At 37.6% G+C, this 18,913-nt stretch overlaps 1 protein-coding gene across 5 annotated transcripts in view; it reads right to left on the bottom strand.

Annotated features, from left to right (window-relative positions):
* Positions 1 to 18,913, bottom strand: part of PDE7B (phosphodiesterase 7B) — a gene marked incomplete at its 5' end in the record, with an annotated part of 168,464 nt that overhangs the window by 119,663 nt on the left and 29,888 nt on the right. The window lies entirely within an intron of this gene.

Genomic DNA, 18,913 nt, shown 5'->3' with positions numbered 1-18,913 from the left:
TCTAAAAAAAAATTGTGATTGGTTTTATGCATATATGTTTTATGTGATTTGCTTTATTTCCCAAGGACTAATTAACAGGTATCATAATGATTGCAGATAAAATCTTATACTTACCTGAAAATTTAGACCTACATTAGGCAAGGGCAAGGCAAGTCACTAAATTGGGCTGAAAGTGACTACAGTTCCTTTGAACTACCATGTATTATGTGTATGCCCATCTGCTTGCAACTATGGTGTAATCACAGCATACTGATGAATTCCTTTTAAATATTATTAGAAGCCAGAATGCTACATTTTTTGCTATTCAAATAACTACTATTACATTGCAACTATTATATTGCACCTGTACTGTATTTCATGGGTAAAGTTTCCAGCTTCCCTATTTTGTATCAGCATTGAGGAATACTTAAACTGAAAATTCAGGTTCTCTTAACCCTTGGATGATTTTCTGCAGAGTAGAATAGCTATATCTTGGCAGAATTGTTCAGAGAGTTCATCTCTTTCCAAGTTTTCCCAGTGAAAGGGAAGATTTCTCTTCCCTCCAAGAAATTAAAATATGTTGCTCAAGTAACCTTTCAACACTGTCACTGTCAATCTCCAGCAGAACCCTGGCACTGCATTTCACTCTGGAATCTACCACACTGTAGACCCCCAGCTAATCCGAAAAGAAGACACAGCAAACTAAGTAATTGGAACTAAATTGAGCAATAATTGCCAACCATCCATTGTTGCCAGTAGTCAGCATCTTGTTTGTGGGCTAAATAGCCTGAGGTGAACCTTTAGGCAGTTCATTTTATCACAAACCTGTGATTTAATATGGTTAAGAGTGGTTAGAAATGGATTAATGTTGCTGGAAAATGGATATAGCAGTTTAATGGCTTTGTTTTCTTCTTGAGTCAAGGAAAAAAAATTAACAGTGTGTGACTTCATTAGGGAGGCGCCAGTAGCCCTGACCCCCATGAGAATCTGTCAGTGTTTCAATATGGATCCCTAGTTTTAAGTGTTTATAACAGGGACACTGAGAGCCAAATCCAGAATTACTAAGCAATAAAAATGTTGGGTTTAAATAAGCAGTAAGTTACAGTTGAGTGTGCATTAATGGGTGAGGCACAACTTTCAGGCATGTTCTGAAGGGGTGCCATCATCCAAGAAACATTAAAGAGCAGACTAGTTTTTTACCCTCATGGGATGAATCTGCATTACAATTCATTTTCCAGTTTACATTTAAGAATGTAAAACATCTGTAGATTACCTAATGGATCCTCCCACTACAGAAACAGTTCTAAGTAGGAGGGAAGATGGAAGGAAAATATCAATATTAGGGAAAAGGCAAATATGTTCTCTCTATTTATTATTGCTCTGATGTGAAACATCAAAGTTCTTTGTATTTAAAACATTTCCTCACCACATAATTATCTTTCCTCCTCTGAATTGTAGAATTGGGCTGTTCTCCTAGCTACTTTCCATGGTCACAGCCATTTTAGCTTTCACTTTCTATTGAAATATGTAATGGGAGGAAAATCTGGGATTAATTTGTGAAAACTTAGGTCTCAACTTCAACCACATGTTTTTGTCACATAATTCCCACCGATCTACTGGATCAAAGCCTTGGAAGTACCAGCTGACACACCACTCTCTCCAATAGCAAATCAAAGGTCTGTGGGAGAATGAATCTCCTGAAAAGTCTCCTCAGGCTGTTCAGAGCAATGTGGGATGAATTTTGGCACCTGCTTCTTTGTGTTTGCCCACTGCATACCATATGGTTTGAAGACAAAAGCGCAGTCTCAGGAGGGACAGGAAGACTGAGTTCCAGGGGGTTGACACAAGCCTGACAAGACTGTCTCCCTGACTGCTTCCTGAGCAGTACCAAGCACCAGTGGCCACCTGTCTCTCCACAGCTGGGCATTCCTGGTTCCTTAAAATGTTGGAATATAGTGAGGCAATCCTGTTTCATCCTTTATAGGACTTAATTTTTAAGGAATAGGAGTTGGTGAGGACAACCCATGCCAAAAGCATACCAACAATTAAGCAATGTGTTCATGAGCCCACCACTTTCACCCACTTTCTGGAATACTTAGGTAACAGAACTGGCACTGGACCAAACAAACCACGTAGGAGAGAGTTAGAAGTCATCAAACAAACCTGAAAATGCATGTGGAAGACACAACTGTCTTGTCAAGTTGACAGCTTCAGCAGAAGTGAAAATAGGACACTTAGAGGAAGAAGGCAGGAAACTACTTTTCCCTTGCTTGTGCACCACACACTGCCTGGGTCTGAAGTTAGCAGGGTTTCAAGGACAGCTGCTAAATGATTGCAGAACTGTCCATCCTGTTAAAAGGGAGCTTTTCCCTTTCTCATTCTCTCTCTCTTCTTGCTCTTTCTCTAAGGTAACTTTGACTGGCATCCAAAAGGGACTGGGCAAATAAAACTTCTATGAACAAAGTCCTTTCTGCAACACTTTGAGGCTCCATGATGCCCTAAGGAGACCTGGGCCCAATTGCTGTGCAAAGAGGACACCACTAAAGGATGGCCACAGGCCCTCTGATTAGCTGTGTAGATGATTTCAATGTGTCACAACATGAGTAGCTCATGTCACACAGTATCTTGTGGGTTTATTGCCAACCACTTACAGTTTTACCCCCAAATTTGCTCCTGTGTATACTTTACAAACATTTTGAGCTCTCCTGCATTGTACTTATTTTTAATCTCTTTCACCACTATAAGCAATATTAATACATAAGTGCTATCTTCAATAGTTCTGCAAAATTGGCCTGATAACAAAATTTTGTGGGCACTTGTCCAGCATGTTACCAGACACATACTGTGAAAATGGGCATCTATTTAGCTTGTTAACACACACTTCTACAGTCATAGCTATCCTTTAGAAGTACTTATTCTACTTATGTGTAATATTCATTGAGTATCTCCCTCACTGGGAGATTCAAGAACTCTCTGGATTCAATCCTGTGCCCTGTGTTCTAGGATATGGTTGAGCAGAGAGGTTGGACCAGATGACCCACTGTGGTCCTTTCCAACCTGAGCTATTCTGTGGTTCCATGATACTCTTACATCACTGCAGCTTAGAAGAGGAAATCAAACCAAAAAGCTGAGTGACCTTAACACTGAAAACATGGCTTTTATAAATTCAAGTACAACCAGCATGCATCATATTTCTATGTGCAGAATATATGGAGCTAAAAAACAGGAAGTGTTGTTTTGACAGGAAAAACTTGCATTTCAAAAATTGTCATATTACACATTGTGGGAGAACATCTTCTGTATTAAAAGAAAGTGTCATTGGTACTAATGTCTCTTTGTCAACTTTCAAAGTGGGATTAATAACACCTGGAGCCATACATATGCCATTATATTATCAGGAAATGAATGCTTAGATGCTACTACAGTAATCCCTAAGAACATATTTCAAATACAGGGGAAATACACATTATTTTGACACATTAACTCCTGTTTCCAAGGTTGCAGTCTTTTAAAGTAATGCTAAAAAGACTAATTTTCTCCCTGAAAATAATTCCCAAAAGCGGAGTGTTTTGTTTTATGTGTGGAAGCATCAGTTCGAAATAGGTGTATTGCTGGCAAGTTTTGCACAAAGCTGATCTTTTCTTTCACTTCTGAACAGACTCTGATTATAATCTCTTAACCAAGACTACATCCATGCTTACCCTTGAGAAGGTAAAAGAAAAGGACAAAGTACCTGCAAGTGTTTCTTTTCCTGTGGTAAAACTCATCATAGGAATTCACACAAGGAATTAATTGCCCAGGTATCTTCCTTCTCCTCTAGCAGTCCCAAGGCTTTCCCAAGTGATTCATATGTTGATTCTCCATACAAAACTTGTACAAGCTTTTCATTCTAAAGAGGCTTATTTTAGACTGCGGAAACAACTAGAATAAAAACCAGCAAAAACACTCAATGGGAACAAAATGTTCCCTGGTCTGCACTCAATGTCTTTTAGAGTTATCAGTCTCTAGTCTAGAGAAAATAAAGGCATCAGAGTTTCATAGCTAGCTGCAACTGCTGTCATAATCCTGTTTTGAGAGCAGGTATTCAAACAAGTCTGAAATTTTATTATAGAGTTCACTTCCATGTATAATTCAAATAATATCCTGATCATATTAGAGGGTAAGAGACCTCTAAAATCGCTCCACTGCAAGCATTTTACCTGCCACTCTTTGTTTTCTTACTAAATTTTCATCAATAAGAAACATGAAAGTATTTTAGACTTGATTATGAACAACTGCAGTAGAAAAAAGTAGAAAAAAATTTAACTACAACATACAATAAAGCTCATTATATAAGAAAAAATATTTATTGAAAAAGACAGGGTACAAATTAATTTCATAGAATGTCTCTGTATTAAACTGGCTTTCTTTGCAACAGAAACAGGAAAAGGATGTAGTTACTATTCATTCAGGCTTTGCTAAGAGGCAACAACACTTACTATTTATGGGATCTAAATGAAGGTTAGAGAAGGACTCTGTTGAATGTGCTTCCCTCCCTTCATCTGGATTTATCCTCTTGAAGAGATGCCTTCCTGCTGAAAGTAGTAAACCTCAAGAATTTTGCAAAATAGGCAAATGTTACTCCCTATCCAATTGGATACTGTTTTTCAGGGGGAAAACTGAGAACTGTACTTCATCTGTAGATTTAAGAAATGTTAACCTGTTAACCTCTGTTGTCATGGGAATAATCTTAGATTGCCTTTTGGCTTCCTTTGCTCATACCTTCCACTCTTACTTGCCAAAGTCAACATGGTGAACTGGTGGAGTCTCTATCATAGATCCCCTACCTGTCTGTACAAAACCAGACAATTGGTTTCATTTTTAGTATTAATCAATTTGATTCTGACTAATACACATGGCATCATCTCTCTTGAGTGTCTGTTACCAATCTTATCACCACTGCTGAGTTTCTTGCAGTGGGTGTATCAAGCAATGTGACTAATACCTGCCATATATAGTTTATTCTTTAACTGGTCCCCCAAAGGGAAAACTGGATTCATTATCTATAATTTTCTCAAAATATTTTATTCTTGGATCTGTTTGTTTTTGTCTTGTGCAATTTAAATGTGACCACTATTACATACTTATGTTAGATATGGGATTCAATACCAATCGATTGGTTTGAATGTTTTCCTTTAATTCCCAATTTTTAGATAATAGGCATCAGGAAAAATCATTCTCTCTGTATATTTTCAAACTATTGCTAAGATACTGAGTGCCTTACCAAGTTATTTCTTCAAATGAAGTCTATATTGGTAGAAGTCTGTTTTATAAAATTGCCAAGAATTAACATGTACATCATATTCAAAAAGCCCACCATAGTTTTAAATCTCACTTGAGGGAACTCAGCTCTAGATTTTTGTGTTCATAAAAGAAGAGGGAGAGAAATTTCTAGAGACTTATTTAGCCCACCTGATTAGAGAGAAAAGCCTGGATGCCTAACTCTTCATCAAATGCAGTTAGAAAGATTTAGCTGATTCTTAGTGTAAACACTGGCTGTACATTTGGACCCTAAAATCAGCATTAATCCTGAATGGATAGAGGTTGGATCTGCACATCTGGAAAAATGTTTTCCCAGTTGCTACATGACAGTAAAGGCGGCTGCCAGGGAAGCAGAACTAGGGGAGCTGCAAATGGTCTCACTGGGATATGGGATATCCAGAATGTTTGATCATAGAGGGAGGGCAGCATGGACTGTTTAATAACTTTAAATCCACTGTGTTTTTGTGAAGGAATTAAAAAAAAAATATTTTTAATACTGCTATGGCCACCATTATTAGGACTAATTAACCACTTGGGAAGAGTACAAGGTGAATAGTGGAATACAGCTGTGAGGTTCACTAACAGCTGAGGGAAAATATGCCATTTTCTTCACAGTAAAGAGAAAGCCTTTTCTGAAGTTAGGGGTAAATCTTGTTATTTCCTCTCTGCTTTAAAAAATGATAAAGCAGTAAGCAAAATAATGTTTCCCATTTCCCTATTTTTTATTGTTATATACCTTTGTATATAAAATGCAATTATAATGAAGCATGAAAATACAGTTATAACTTCATGGAGGTAAGAATTGTACTTTGTGGGAAGCAGTGGTATATTTAGAAGTTGTGCAGTGCAGTGATTGGGAGTAAGGACCAGAAGCACTTTGCTTGCCATAATCTGAAAGCAGTTCTTAAAAATTCTCTTTTAAAAACATTTATATGTTATTATGGTATCTTTAATATTTACATATGGTAGGCCTTTGTCATTCTTTACAAATAAGTAATGGTTTCCCATATATTGCAATATACCTGAGCCACATGACTCCGAAAAAATTGCACATATTACAAGTGGTACATCCACATAATTTTTGCAAGGAAGAACAATGACTTTTCTTTACAGCATTTTCAAAAATTCTTTCAAAACAGATTTTACATAATACATAAATAATAAAGTTGTATCTAATTATCTTTGCTGGCTTTAAAATCTAATGTTCATTTTATGCTACATGATCTTAATTAATAACACAGGTGAAAATGCTGTTCAGTGCAAACAAGTTTTTGAGTGGAAATGTGCTGGGTTCCAATTAAAGGAGGTTCTGAAGTACCTCCTATTTATATGGAAACACATGAAATTTGCATATGGATGTAAACTCACTTGTCTCAGGCACATCTGTATTTTGGGTGCTGAGGCATTTCTCCTGTTTGAATGCTGGCAATGCAATGCTGACCTACTGACTAAAGTGACTGCAGCAGTTGTTATGCTGAGCCTGACATGAACAATGTAATGAGTTTTTAGCAGGTCTGTCAAATGAAAAGCATTTGGTGTCCCTTGTGATTTATATAAATATTTTTGTCATCCTTTCAATATTTTGTTTGGTTTTTATTTACAATATTATTTAACATTACCCTTGAGGCAGGCAAGATTTTACAGTTGGGTACTGTATAAATAGGAAAAGGAGGAAAGGACTGCTTACACAAACTTGCTAAAGGTCACCGGCCCACTGAAAGAGCAGGGAGAAATACCTTTATTCCAGTTGCCTGTGATTCCGTGTGCTATTTCTTACATTAACAGTATGACTACATTTATCTTTTTGAGTAATGGATGACTAAATACAGGAACTAATGGTGCCGACTGATGAGCACTCTCACCTCATAAAGTCAACCGAGAAACTTAGGCCAGAAAAATCAGATTTGAGGGGAGATATTTTGAAAACAAATGTCACATTAGATCAGAAACTCTGTGAAGATTTTATTCTTGAGAGGCACCTGGGTGACTTAAGAGCATAGTTATTAAAATAGTTGAGCTGTGCTTGTTGAGCATTTTCTTCCTTATGAACCTGCAGCAAGTAAATCCAGCATATACAGGTAACATTTTGGTCAGCACGAGCTCTGTTTGACTCTGATCTGCAGAGGGAGTAGAGACCCTGGCTGGTACAGCAGTGGTTGTTTATCTACAGATGACCACATACACCAACCCCCACACTCCTTCCTCCCCATCTGAAAGCTACTGGGGGAGTCCCTGGACTATCAGCCAGCATGACACATCGACAGCAAAAGGAACTGTGGGGAGAGGGTGAGCACTGCCAGCACTGCAGATCAGATGCCCTGTGCTATATTTTGTACTGACACATTCATTTTGCATGAAACGACTTCGATTTGTACAAAACTGTGAATGAGGACTCCACTTCAAGGGGAAACAAAGAAGGGTTTATCCTGATGAAATTCCTGTTTCCAGAAAGATCAGATTTGGTAACACGACGTAAAACTGAAACCAAAGAGATTCTAATTTTGAAAACAATCACCAAGCAAAAAACTCCTTAAGTTGAAAAAACCTCTAATTCAAACTAAGCTTCCCATCTGGCAGTACAGTAACCCAAGAGGAGGGTAAGAAAGTTATTTTGTGGGTTTTTCAATGTTTTTCTTGTGTTTAGTGTGATATTTCACAACTGTCTGGGGCCTCCTCAGTGCATTGGGAAACATCCATTGCAATATTAGATTCTGTAAATGAAAAAAAAAAAAATAAAATAAAATAGTTTGCCAGAAATGTTAGGTTTCTCTAACACAGGAAGTTGGCTACTTGAGTAGCTCAGTTTTCAGCCATTGATAAATTGATCTATGGATGACGGACAGACCTCTTTGGCCATTGGAAATCATGCTCTGGCTGAATTAGAAGGTCTACTGACACCTGGGCTAATGCTGCCTAGAAATTCCAATTTCCACAGACTGATGCGGACAACACTCAGCATCCCCCATTGTGCAGACAGAAGAGACAGCAGCCAAAGGAGAAAGCTGCCGAAAAAGACAGCAGCCATCAACTCAGATCCTAAGCAAGACTCAACCCTGCTTTTCTGATGAGCAGAAAGGCAGCTTTCCTCTATACACCTAACTCCTAAACCACCATCATTAAACAAAACTACTGTCTTGTATTCTTTTAATCATATATGAGTTAAATAACAGTTCCAGTGCATCACTGAATGTCCACCAAAATCAAAGCCATAAGACACTCATGGCCTTCTGGACATCACTGTGATAACACAGCCCCTCATTCAAAGGTGACTGTTCACCTCTGCTTAGACAGTCTCTGCTCAGCTGCTACTGAACTCTTTTGCTGGTGCTCCCTAAAAACATCTCCAAATATGACATGGGCCAGTGTGGTTAGTATTCTGAAGTATGCTGGTTTCCCCACTGTTATATTGATTTATGAGAGAAAGCTCTGTCCTAAGTGCACCTCCCTTCTCAACATGGAGATTTGACACTGTTTGATCACACATTTATTTTTGTCTGGTGGCTGTATAGAAAGGATTAAAAACGCCTATTTTAATAACACAGAAGCCTGGAATAAGACTAAAAATGTGTCATTCCCATGGAAAGGATGTTAATCCAGTATCAAAAAGTGTTTAGGTTGTGATATCTTTGGAAATTTACGGATGTCACCTTACAATGGTGTGATAGCTATGAATGGTCTGACTGAAACTAAACAAAGATGAAATTCAATGTCATCCTGATCCTGCTTATCATTTACACATTATATCACACTAAAGAAGGGAATTTCAAAACAGCAAATTGCTATAATCCCAATGGAAAATCAAGGATGGAGAATTTCCTGTCCTTTGATATTTAAAATCAGAAATGCTGATGTTTTCTTTCAACTGACTTTTATTGGTTTTGCATAATACTTGAAACAATACATAAAATAAATATTTTATAATTTTGTTCCTGAACATTTTTACAAAATAAACACAAAATAGAGCAACCTTGTCTCCTCTGTTGACCTTCACCACAAGTGTCCAGGACATGAGTATCTCCACCCACCAGGCAGCTACATAAAGGATTAATATGATATTTTAAAAGGGAAAACTGGGAGCGTGCAAGGACTGCTTGAGCAGAGATAATGTGGAAAGTATGCTGTTAGAGGGTTCTCCAACAATCTTTACCAAAACCACAAGGCACAGTGAAAACTCAAGGCTTCTTTTAAAAAGTGCTCAGCCCTCCATAGCTAGACCAAGCACAGCACAGTAGTTACAAGAGTATATCTCCATGGCTCTTTATAACCATGTTTGAAAATTTTATCTAACAATTGTTTCAAATCTTGGCAACTCATATCTTACATCTGGGAGGCCTGATATCTGTCACTCAGCAAAAAGGAAAGAATTATCTTACCTCGCCTCCTGCAGAGATTATTAACAAAGAACACCTATAGCCTTTATACCAAAGCACTGATACTTTCAAAGTCTGCCAGAAACACTCTTTGTCCCATGCATCATCACAATAAAGTAGCTTTACTCCCAAAGAGAGATTACCATCAAAGCCTTCGAAGAAACACATGGTGTTGGCCAGTCACATCAGTGATTTCTGCTTCCAGAACACTAGAATTACCAGATATCTTGACCTTCTTCTGAACCAGAAGAGGTTAACCTATTTTTAAACCTCTTTACATCTTATTCAAAAGGAAAGAAAAACATTTTGCCCAGGATACAATACATACATGAAGCAATGCAGATTTATATGTGAAAACATGGACAAGCTGTAGCCTCAATTCTTCAGTTCACAACGTTTGTCTATCCTTCTGAAGAGTAAACCAAGTAATTGATAGCAACAGCTCTGGATTACAGAAGAGGTGGAGACCAGCAGATCAGACCACTCTTTGGGTAGAATTTGGAATAAGGATCTCAATAAAGAATTTAAATCCATTCTTTTGTGAAGAGTACTTTCAAATATAATCATAAATTAATACTTTGCTATATGGTCTTTTTACATCAGTTTTTTGGATCTGATCAGTGCTTCCATTAAAGACAAAGTATTATCTGGAAAATAATTATCTGCACAGATGTAGTAAAACAAAGTTGTTTTCTGAACTTTGCAGTTTGGACATTAAGGTGTTGTCTATCTTAGCAAATTATGATACCAGGGACAGTTTTTTACGGCCTACTGGCACAGAATAGCTGACATGAATCATCTTAAATTTTGTGTAGTCTCCAAAGCAGCCCTCAGTGACAAATGGAGAGAGACCAAGTCAACCCTGGGAGGATGAAACTGCTGTGAATCAAATCAAACCCCATAGACGAGCACAGTCCTCACAATTGCTAAAATACAGCAACACACTGAAACTGTGTGAATTACTGTGAAACTGCTTATCCCCTTAAGCCTGACAAGAAAGCCAAGCTCAGAGCCTCCCTTTCCCTGTTTGCAGTGTGAGGTTTCTGTGCTTAATTACCTCACAGAGATGTTGTGAGGCCCACCTACATAATGTTTGCAAAGTAATGTTTGCAGAGCAGTGCATGGCACATGAAAAGTAGGGAAACGAGCCAGGCACCAAGGTGGAGATGGAGCAGGCAACTGGGCCCTGGGTTCCTATGCTTCTGCTCACTCCTCTGGTAGCTTTTGCACTGTGGCTGTAGACATTTAGGTAGCACAGCCTTGCAATTAATTAATAATTTCCTTGGTATAAAGTGTATTAAAGGCTCCTGTGTAAGACTACTGTTTACAGACGGCTTACAAGTAGCTGCTCCTTTCTGCTTCATGTTACATCCTGGCATGGCTACTGCCCTTGGGCACACAGTGGCATGGATTTTCCACGTAGTTACCTGACCTTGGACAGTTTTAGCTCCTAAGGAAACTGCTTAGGAAATATGTGTGAAAACAGCATTGTTAAGGGAAATATTGTTACTGAATTGTAACAGTCCTTACCGGTGACTACCACAGTGATATTTATGCACGTGTGCGGAGGAATTCACTGCAGGCTCACAGCAACTGGGAAAAGCCAGACCCATCCAGCATGAATGGTGGCTGTTCAAGCAGGGCACAGTATTGCTACTGTTGCAGACAGCTGGGAGGAAGTCTTAGAGAGGCATCATAGTCCACTGGCTGCACACTTCTGTCTGACAGCTTTCAAAGAGACCAGCAAGAAAAATCTCTGCCTATTAAACAGTGGCAAACCCTGCTCCTCCCTGGGGAACCATGAGAGCCAGGAGACAAAAAAAAATGCAGTTGCCTTAACCATTCCCTCCAGAAAACAAAAATATCCTACAATTTAAAGTTCCATTTTACCTTGCCTTTATTGGCTCAAATGCATTAAAAGGGCTGAAATTGCAGAAAGCTGTCCTGTGGTTTTTGAATCCTGAGAGTCTAAGTAGGCAGACACACAGCTGTAATCTCCATGTATCTCCTGCTCAGGCTATTTGGCACAATTACTCTCAGAATAAGCTCGCCTGTTGCTGGCATCTGTGAACCTCCGAAATGCTCTCAGCACAGGAACAAAGACTGGTCCAAATCCAATCTGAAAGTATGCAGTGCAGAAGGTATGAGCTGTCCCCCCTGGTTTCATTACTACACGCACTAGGCAGCCTTCTCTGTTATTTCTTGTTGTAGATGCTGCTAGGTACAACTCCTGTGCTTTAAAACCAGTAAGCACAGTCAGGTTACTCTCCAGAAGATGACCAGCTCCTGGCATTTAAATCCACTGTACCATTCCCATTGGGCAGGGACTCACAAAACCCCAAGTGATTTAAGTTGGTGGGAGAGCCAGCTTTGAGCAGAGGTATTCCTGAGAGATGACAGTGGTGACAAAATACAAAACTTGATGAAAGTTACGTTTTAGAGCTTTGTTTATAAGCTATCTGTGATTTTAACAGCTGGTCTTATTGGACTATATGAAGTCACCTCCAGAAAATCCCTGCCCTAAAGGTCTGTGCTTAAGGCACTGACATAATAAACATAATTTAATAATATACATAAATATCTCATCCAAAAGCAACGTGGCTGTCTAATGTGCCACAAAAGGTGTGAAAATAACAAGTGCCCCCTTTTTTACTGCAGCTAATAGCCAGCTCAGGACATCAAACTGTGTTAAGCTACTGAAGTGCACTGATTTTAAAGTAACAAGTCAAGGACTGGCTTGCAATAGGGAAAGAAAACACGTGCAGCATTTGGCATTAAAGGTACTGTCACCTGGAAAAGAAAGGCTGTGATTCAGATTCCTGACTCTGCTCTGTATTTTGCATTAAATAGATATTGACCAATAAATATAAGCAATCCAGAAGGCAAAGAATTCAGATCCCTTTGCCTCCTAACACCATTGTTCAACCCCTAAAGAATAAGATCTGTGCTTACTCTCACTCCTGGCCCTGGTCTACTCAATCTTTAAAGGCATCAGGCAAAGAAGAACACATTTCAAGAGGTCATATGGAGCATATACACACCCCTAACTGCATGTGATCTGGTGGCTGGGAAGGTAGGAGATGTCAGTCTGTCACACACCAAATCACTGCTCTTAGCAGAGTATCATATAGAACTGACTTCAATATAGCAGTGATGCCTAAATAAAAAGACAGTTTTTCTGTGTCTCAACAGAAGCAGGATCAACTAACAAGTAAAAGGAAGGAGTTGCACTAAATGTCTTGAACAGAGGTATGTACATGAGCCTGTGAAAACAATGATGTTCAAGAGACATTTTTATGGTTGCTTATCCTTTTTGCTATCTGAAAATGCTGTTGTCTCAGTTGGCTCAGTTTATAATTGGCTTGATTTTGTAAGCCTCAAAAAAACTATTTTAAGAGAATCAGCCCTTTTTACTAATATATTGTAATGCTTTCAGATATTTTCTGCTAGAAATCCACGCTTTGGGAAGATTCGGATACAAAACAACTGTATAGCATAAAGTGAAGGCAAAAGTAGTCATTAGAGCTGTGGGCAACACAGGAATTTTAACAGTTCCTTAGAAACTTTAAAGGATCTGCATTTATGGAAATGGCTTAAGAATTCGGTCAGGCAGATAGATAATTTAGAAAGAAATAAATTCACTAGAATATAAAATCCCTGAATGTTTGTTTACTATTCACAGGAAAGAGAGGTTACACAGTATACAGGTATTCAGTTCCTGTAAGAAATACAATCCCTATGAAAATAAATTTTGTAAAACTCACTGTGGAGTAAAGGTGAAGATATTCTGAAGTATTCAGCAGCTGATCCTGTTGAAATCAGCACTGTTGTTCTCTGGGAAGATGCTGTAAGAAACTCTCTTCAACAAAACTCAAATGTTACTGCTAAAACATTGCTTTTACTTGCATTTCCAACACTGCATATGTGTTACTGTGCAATGCCTGTAAGAATATGTTTGCATGGCAGATGCTCCACAAAAGAAAGCTGTACTGTACTTTTGTTTGCCTCTAACAACATCTTGGAAGTTGGGAGATATGCCAATAATCATGAGGCAGTTATGTTGTTGAGATACACCAAAAAGACTTTGCAAGCTTCTGCAATTCTAGTTAACAATTTAGTTTCCATAGTTGTGGTGTTTGCTCATTCTTACCAAAACAGTTGACCTGATTTATTAATAAAAGAAATGGGCACAAGTAAGTAACAGTCAAGTTAAAGTTGTGGAGATTCAAGAAGGATGTGGGGAAAGAACAAGGTGCATTTGGTCACCACTGGGCTTTCACAAAAAACAAGACCTAGCTGGGACCAGTGCTCCATAGAATCATAGAAATATTAAGGTTGGAAAAGACCTCCAAGAACACAAGTTCCAACCTTCAGTCAAGTACCACCATGCCCACTAAACCATATCATGAAGTGCCACATCTACTCATTTTTTGAACACTTCCAGAGATGGTGACTCCACCACTTCCCTGGGGAGTCTGTTCCAATGTTTAACTACTCTTCCTGCTCAGCACTTGTTCTTTTCTCTGTGAAAATCATTGGAATTTTTAAAATTATTTCTCAGTTAGATACCAATTTATTCTGTGTTTTTACAGCTATTGTCCTTACATTTTAGGAATACATTTCAAGTCAGTGCTTAAAAGGAAATATATTACAAGGCCCATATGCAGTCATTTTTCCAAGATTGCCTCTTGTTAAAATATGAGCCAAATAGCTGCAAAAACCTTTGGCAAAATGTTTCATACAATTTCTGTGGCGATTTTGTATAGACAAAATATTTTGTATAGACAAGAAGTTCATCTGTGTCAGCCTCAGTTTATTACAGGTCCAGTCCTGCCATAAGACCACAGAAATTCCAATTTAGGCTGGAAATCTTTTGTCTTCTATGAAAGCTGAGATAAAAATATACAATAAATCTTTGCTAAAAAAAAAGTCACAACGTATGTAATATCCTTAAAGACTCTTAAATACATATCCATGATGAAATGGCATTAGGGCAACCTTAAACCTTATTATTTTCTAAGAAATGTCACTGCTTTTAGTCTTGTCAAGATTCTCATTGCTACCAAGTTTGAATCTTTGTCTTTATGACAAAACTGTTAGCCTCATGTAAAAACATCTAATGACACATGGAAGTTAAAAATATGGTAACAGGAGGAATGTAAGGAAGACAGATGTGAAAGGATGGATGTGTACTTTGCTTCTGGACAGAGTTGATTGCAGTGTTAATTGGAGACACAGTGCTGCAACTATTCAGATATAATCAGAACATGTAAGAGCAAAGGCTCTTTTTAGATTTCTAAATTAAAGAGCAAAACTTGCTGTCAATTGTCAATTCTGTCCTCATGTCTACACATTTGGGATGAAACTTACTTCATCCAGAAATGTTCTCAGTCTTAATTACTTACTGATATAAAAACAGCACAAATCTTAGATGAAGATTTGTAGATTCAAAAAGCCTTATTTGCTTCATCACCTAAGTCTTCTAATCACTGATGGTCTACTGAAACAGTATATAGAAAAAAATGCACACCATATTGGATTAGTCAAAAAGGAAGTACAGGTGATATGATTAGAGAACTGACAAGCCTCTAGATGTGAATTTGCCAGTTGTAAAGCTTATGGTGGTTTTTTGTTTTTTTTCAGTACAGACCGCTATGTATAATTGCTAATGCCTGGGCTATTTTTCAGTGAGCTCTTTATGACAGGGAATGAAAACACTATTTACGTAATATGATGTGATCAATTATTTTTCTGCATATGGGATTATGACTGCTAGCATATATCTGTCTTTTACTTATAGATAAAAAAAAAACAGATAGAAGTCATCAAGTCTTCTACCTTTTTTTTTTTTTTTTTTTTTTCTGTCTAAATGGAATCAAAAATGGAATTGAAGATCCAAAATCCAAATGGAACTTTGGAGGGGAAAAAATGGTGTGGCGACTCATTGAAACCGCACCTGGATTTCTGAAAACATTTTTGGTTTGTGTTTTAGTTTGCTCTTCATCAGGAAGATTTTTTTTCTTTGAGAGTAGACAGTATAGACACCAAGAAGGCATGATTATAGTAAGTCACAAACTATTCACCCCTGTCCTCCAAAATGCCTCTCACTGAGGTACTTGTTATCATCTTCTAAAATTAACTGATCTCCTCAGCTGTGATAGTGTCATCATCATTCTCCAAATTGGGTTTTACACTGCAGTATGAGGCCCATGACAGCACTTCAAAGTATGTCTAGGCTGTACATTTCTCTGCCTTGTTTATAACTTGTCAGAACAAGTTGTACTGTGGTGTAACAGCTTCAGATCATGACCACACTGATTGTTAGTCAAAGCTATAAGATAAATAACTCATTTACTTTATCACAGTGAAGGTAAAAAACTGGGTGTTATCTTTAAACACGCTCCGCCAGATAAAGTAATATGCCCTGTACATCTGATACTTGTGTTCTATCTCTAGCAGAGCCTCTGGATTCCTTCTTGCTAGAGATCACTCCTCTAGGAGAACCAGAGATTTCCTTATCTGGCTGGCCAAGATGCCAGAGTGATGCTTTGCAAAAGAATCATCAGGATATTGCACAGCATGTGGCTGTGGGCTTACTTACCACAGCATGCCTTATCTGGCACACCTTCTCTTTAAAATAGCAGTTCTAATCTTGACTTGTGGTCTTATAATGATACCTTCCCCATTGTCCCTAATAAAACTCTCTTTGCTTGGTGTAGAAGGAGGCATTGAAAAGTGTCAATCAAATATAAAGAAAATCCTATTCATGAAATTAAAAACAATGTTGGTACCTAAGAACCTGAATATTCAGTACATTACAAATACCAAGATTTTGTCCATGTGGCATTCACAACCTAATCCATTCTGCAAAATTTTGCCTTAACAGAAACAACTTGCATTACTTGTATACATTTTTAATATTAATAGATATATAATAGATACATACAGTACAATTAATTTTTTTCCTAAATTTAGATAATCTCAAAAGTTTATAGGGCCTAACAGGACAACAAATAGGGCAAACTTTTAAGTGGGATATTATGCTTTTCAGTAGCAGGTTACCCCATTATCTGTGACAGTTTAATTTTTTGGTAAAAGAAGAAATAATTCTTCTGATCCTTAAAATGAAGATATGGGATAGTTAAGATATGGTAGAGGCTAAAAGGTGCTCTAGAGCCCTCCATTCAAATCTTTTTAGAAGACTTTTGCTACAAAGTAGTTCCAATGACTTTACAAAAAGGACTCTTCCCAGTCTAGTCTTACAAGAACTACTCCCACAGATGTCTGTCTTTCATGCTTTCTAATTCTAGGTTTGCCCTGCTGTCAGAGGAACACTTCTGTTTTTTTATAAATCGGCCAGTGTTGCTTTTTCAGTTCTAAAAAGTTTCTATAGTAAATATTTGGAGAGAAAAGTATAAAGCATGCCAGAAAAATAATTCAACATTTCAACATATCCACTTCCCACCTGAACAGAGTACAGTTTGGACATACTCCATTGAGTTTTGGGCAGAAGCAATCATAGCATACGATTTCAAATCTAATCCGTCATTTTTTCTTGACTGTGAACCTTGACATAGACTTAAAGGTATTTTCCAACCTAAATTACTTTATTCTATGGTTTTCTACTTCTAATAGCAGAAATAGAATGTTAGAGAGCCAGTGTTTCCATGTTAGAGAGAAAACATGGGGAGCCCTTGATAAGGGTGTAATATGTACATTTTACACATGGAAACTGATGTGTTACCATGAAGCACAGTCTTAATAGAAAAATAGAATATTGATGAAGAAACTTTTTAACTTGTACAAAGACAGATTAAATGAAAACTTCTAAAACTTTGAGCAAATAGAGAACTCTCCATGCAGAAGGCAACCACTAAGTATTAATCTTTGGTAAAGAGTTATTAAGCATTTCTTTAATGGACCTTAATAAACAAATGTCAACATATAGCAGAAGTCCTCTAGCAGCATAACTGGCATGGTGAAAAAAAATAAAAAAGGTGAACTGTGGGGTTCATTTTGAAATATCTTAATTGAGAAATAGTGAAAATATGTTTATTTTTCACTTAACATTATGCTGTTTTCAACAAGACATGCTCATTTCCCATTTAAAATGTCTGATGCAATAGACTTTCCTTCTGTGTGAAGACTGTTCTGACAAAGAATTGGTAGCAATAAAATTATGCATATTTTAGATATTTCTGATATTAACATTTTTTAGCCAAGTGTGACTGTTTTTCTCACTATTCCAACACAGATAGGTTGGATGAAAGTAGATCTGTGTGAAATAGATCTTAGAGGTGTGGTATCCAAAACTGTGTGCTCCCCAAAATGAAAATGACAGTAAAATATTATTTTGGGTGTACCAAAATAGTGCTCCTGAGTATAGCTATTTATCAGTGGCGTAAAGTAGTCCTTATCCTATCTGTCTGACAACATTTACTGGTGTGATGGACAAAGGAGTGAAGGAATGATAATGTAAAGTAAAAGAAATACTTCATAGCACCAGATCTCTGCAGAATCCCTGAAGGCAGGGAAAGCTGGATCCAAGTAGAAACCCACTGTGCACAGCAGCTGAGAAAAGCAGGGTAAAAGCAGGAGAAGTGCTCTGAGTCAAAGTCCTGTCTGTCCAACAATTTCCAGGAAGGGAGTTGTAGGTGCTGTTACCAGACATTCAAGGACGGGTTAAGTAGGAATGCAAGAAAATAATCCAGATTGTAACAGGCCAAATTACCCAAGAGCTTTCATATAACTACTTGTTTATAAGTCCGTGTGAAAATAATTCTGCCACATTTATCTATACATGGAGAACTTTCTCTAATTTAAAACACTGGCATTTATAGGCTCCAGGCCAGTGGTAGAAAAATCAATACAAAATAAAATCTGTAAAATACAATAGGAGGGGAAAAAACCAAAAAAAGGGAAACAACTGGAGCCCTTGTACGACACAGCAGTATTCTTTGGTGTTGCTATTCCTTTGTTAACCAGGAAAATAGCAAAATGACCCCACTTAACTTCACTCCAGAAAAGGGTGGAAACACCATTGAGCTGACAGCTATCTAGTCAGGCCTCTAAACAAAGGAATGTAGTTTTTATGGTCACATTTGCATACCTTATACAGCCATCTGTTTGCCCATGTCTCTATTACACATGAACACTGACTTTTTTGTGAGATAGACAACATCCCATTGTGAGTTTGAGTGTAATAACATATGGCACATCCTTACCAAAAAAAGTACATATTTAAGTAAAACAACTGAATAAAA

Source organism: Zosterops lateralis (assembly GCF_965231275.1).
Source record: "Zosterops lateralis genome assembly, chromosome: 3".
NCBI lineage: Eukaryota > Metazoa > Chordata > Aves > Passeriformes > Zosteropidae > Zosterops > Zosterops lateralis.
Note: the sequence above shows the minus strand (reverse complement) of the source record. Positions and strands in the feature narration are given on the sequence as shown.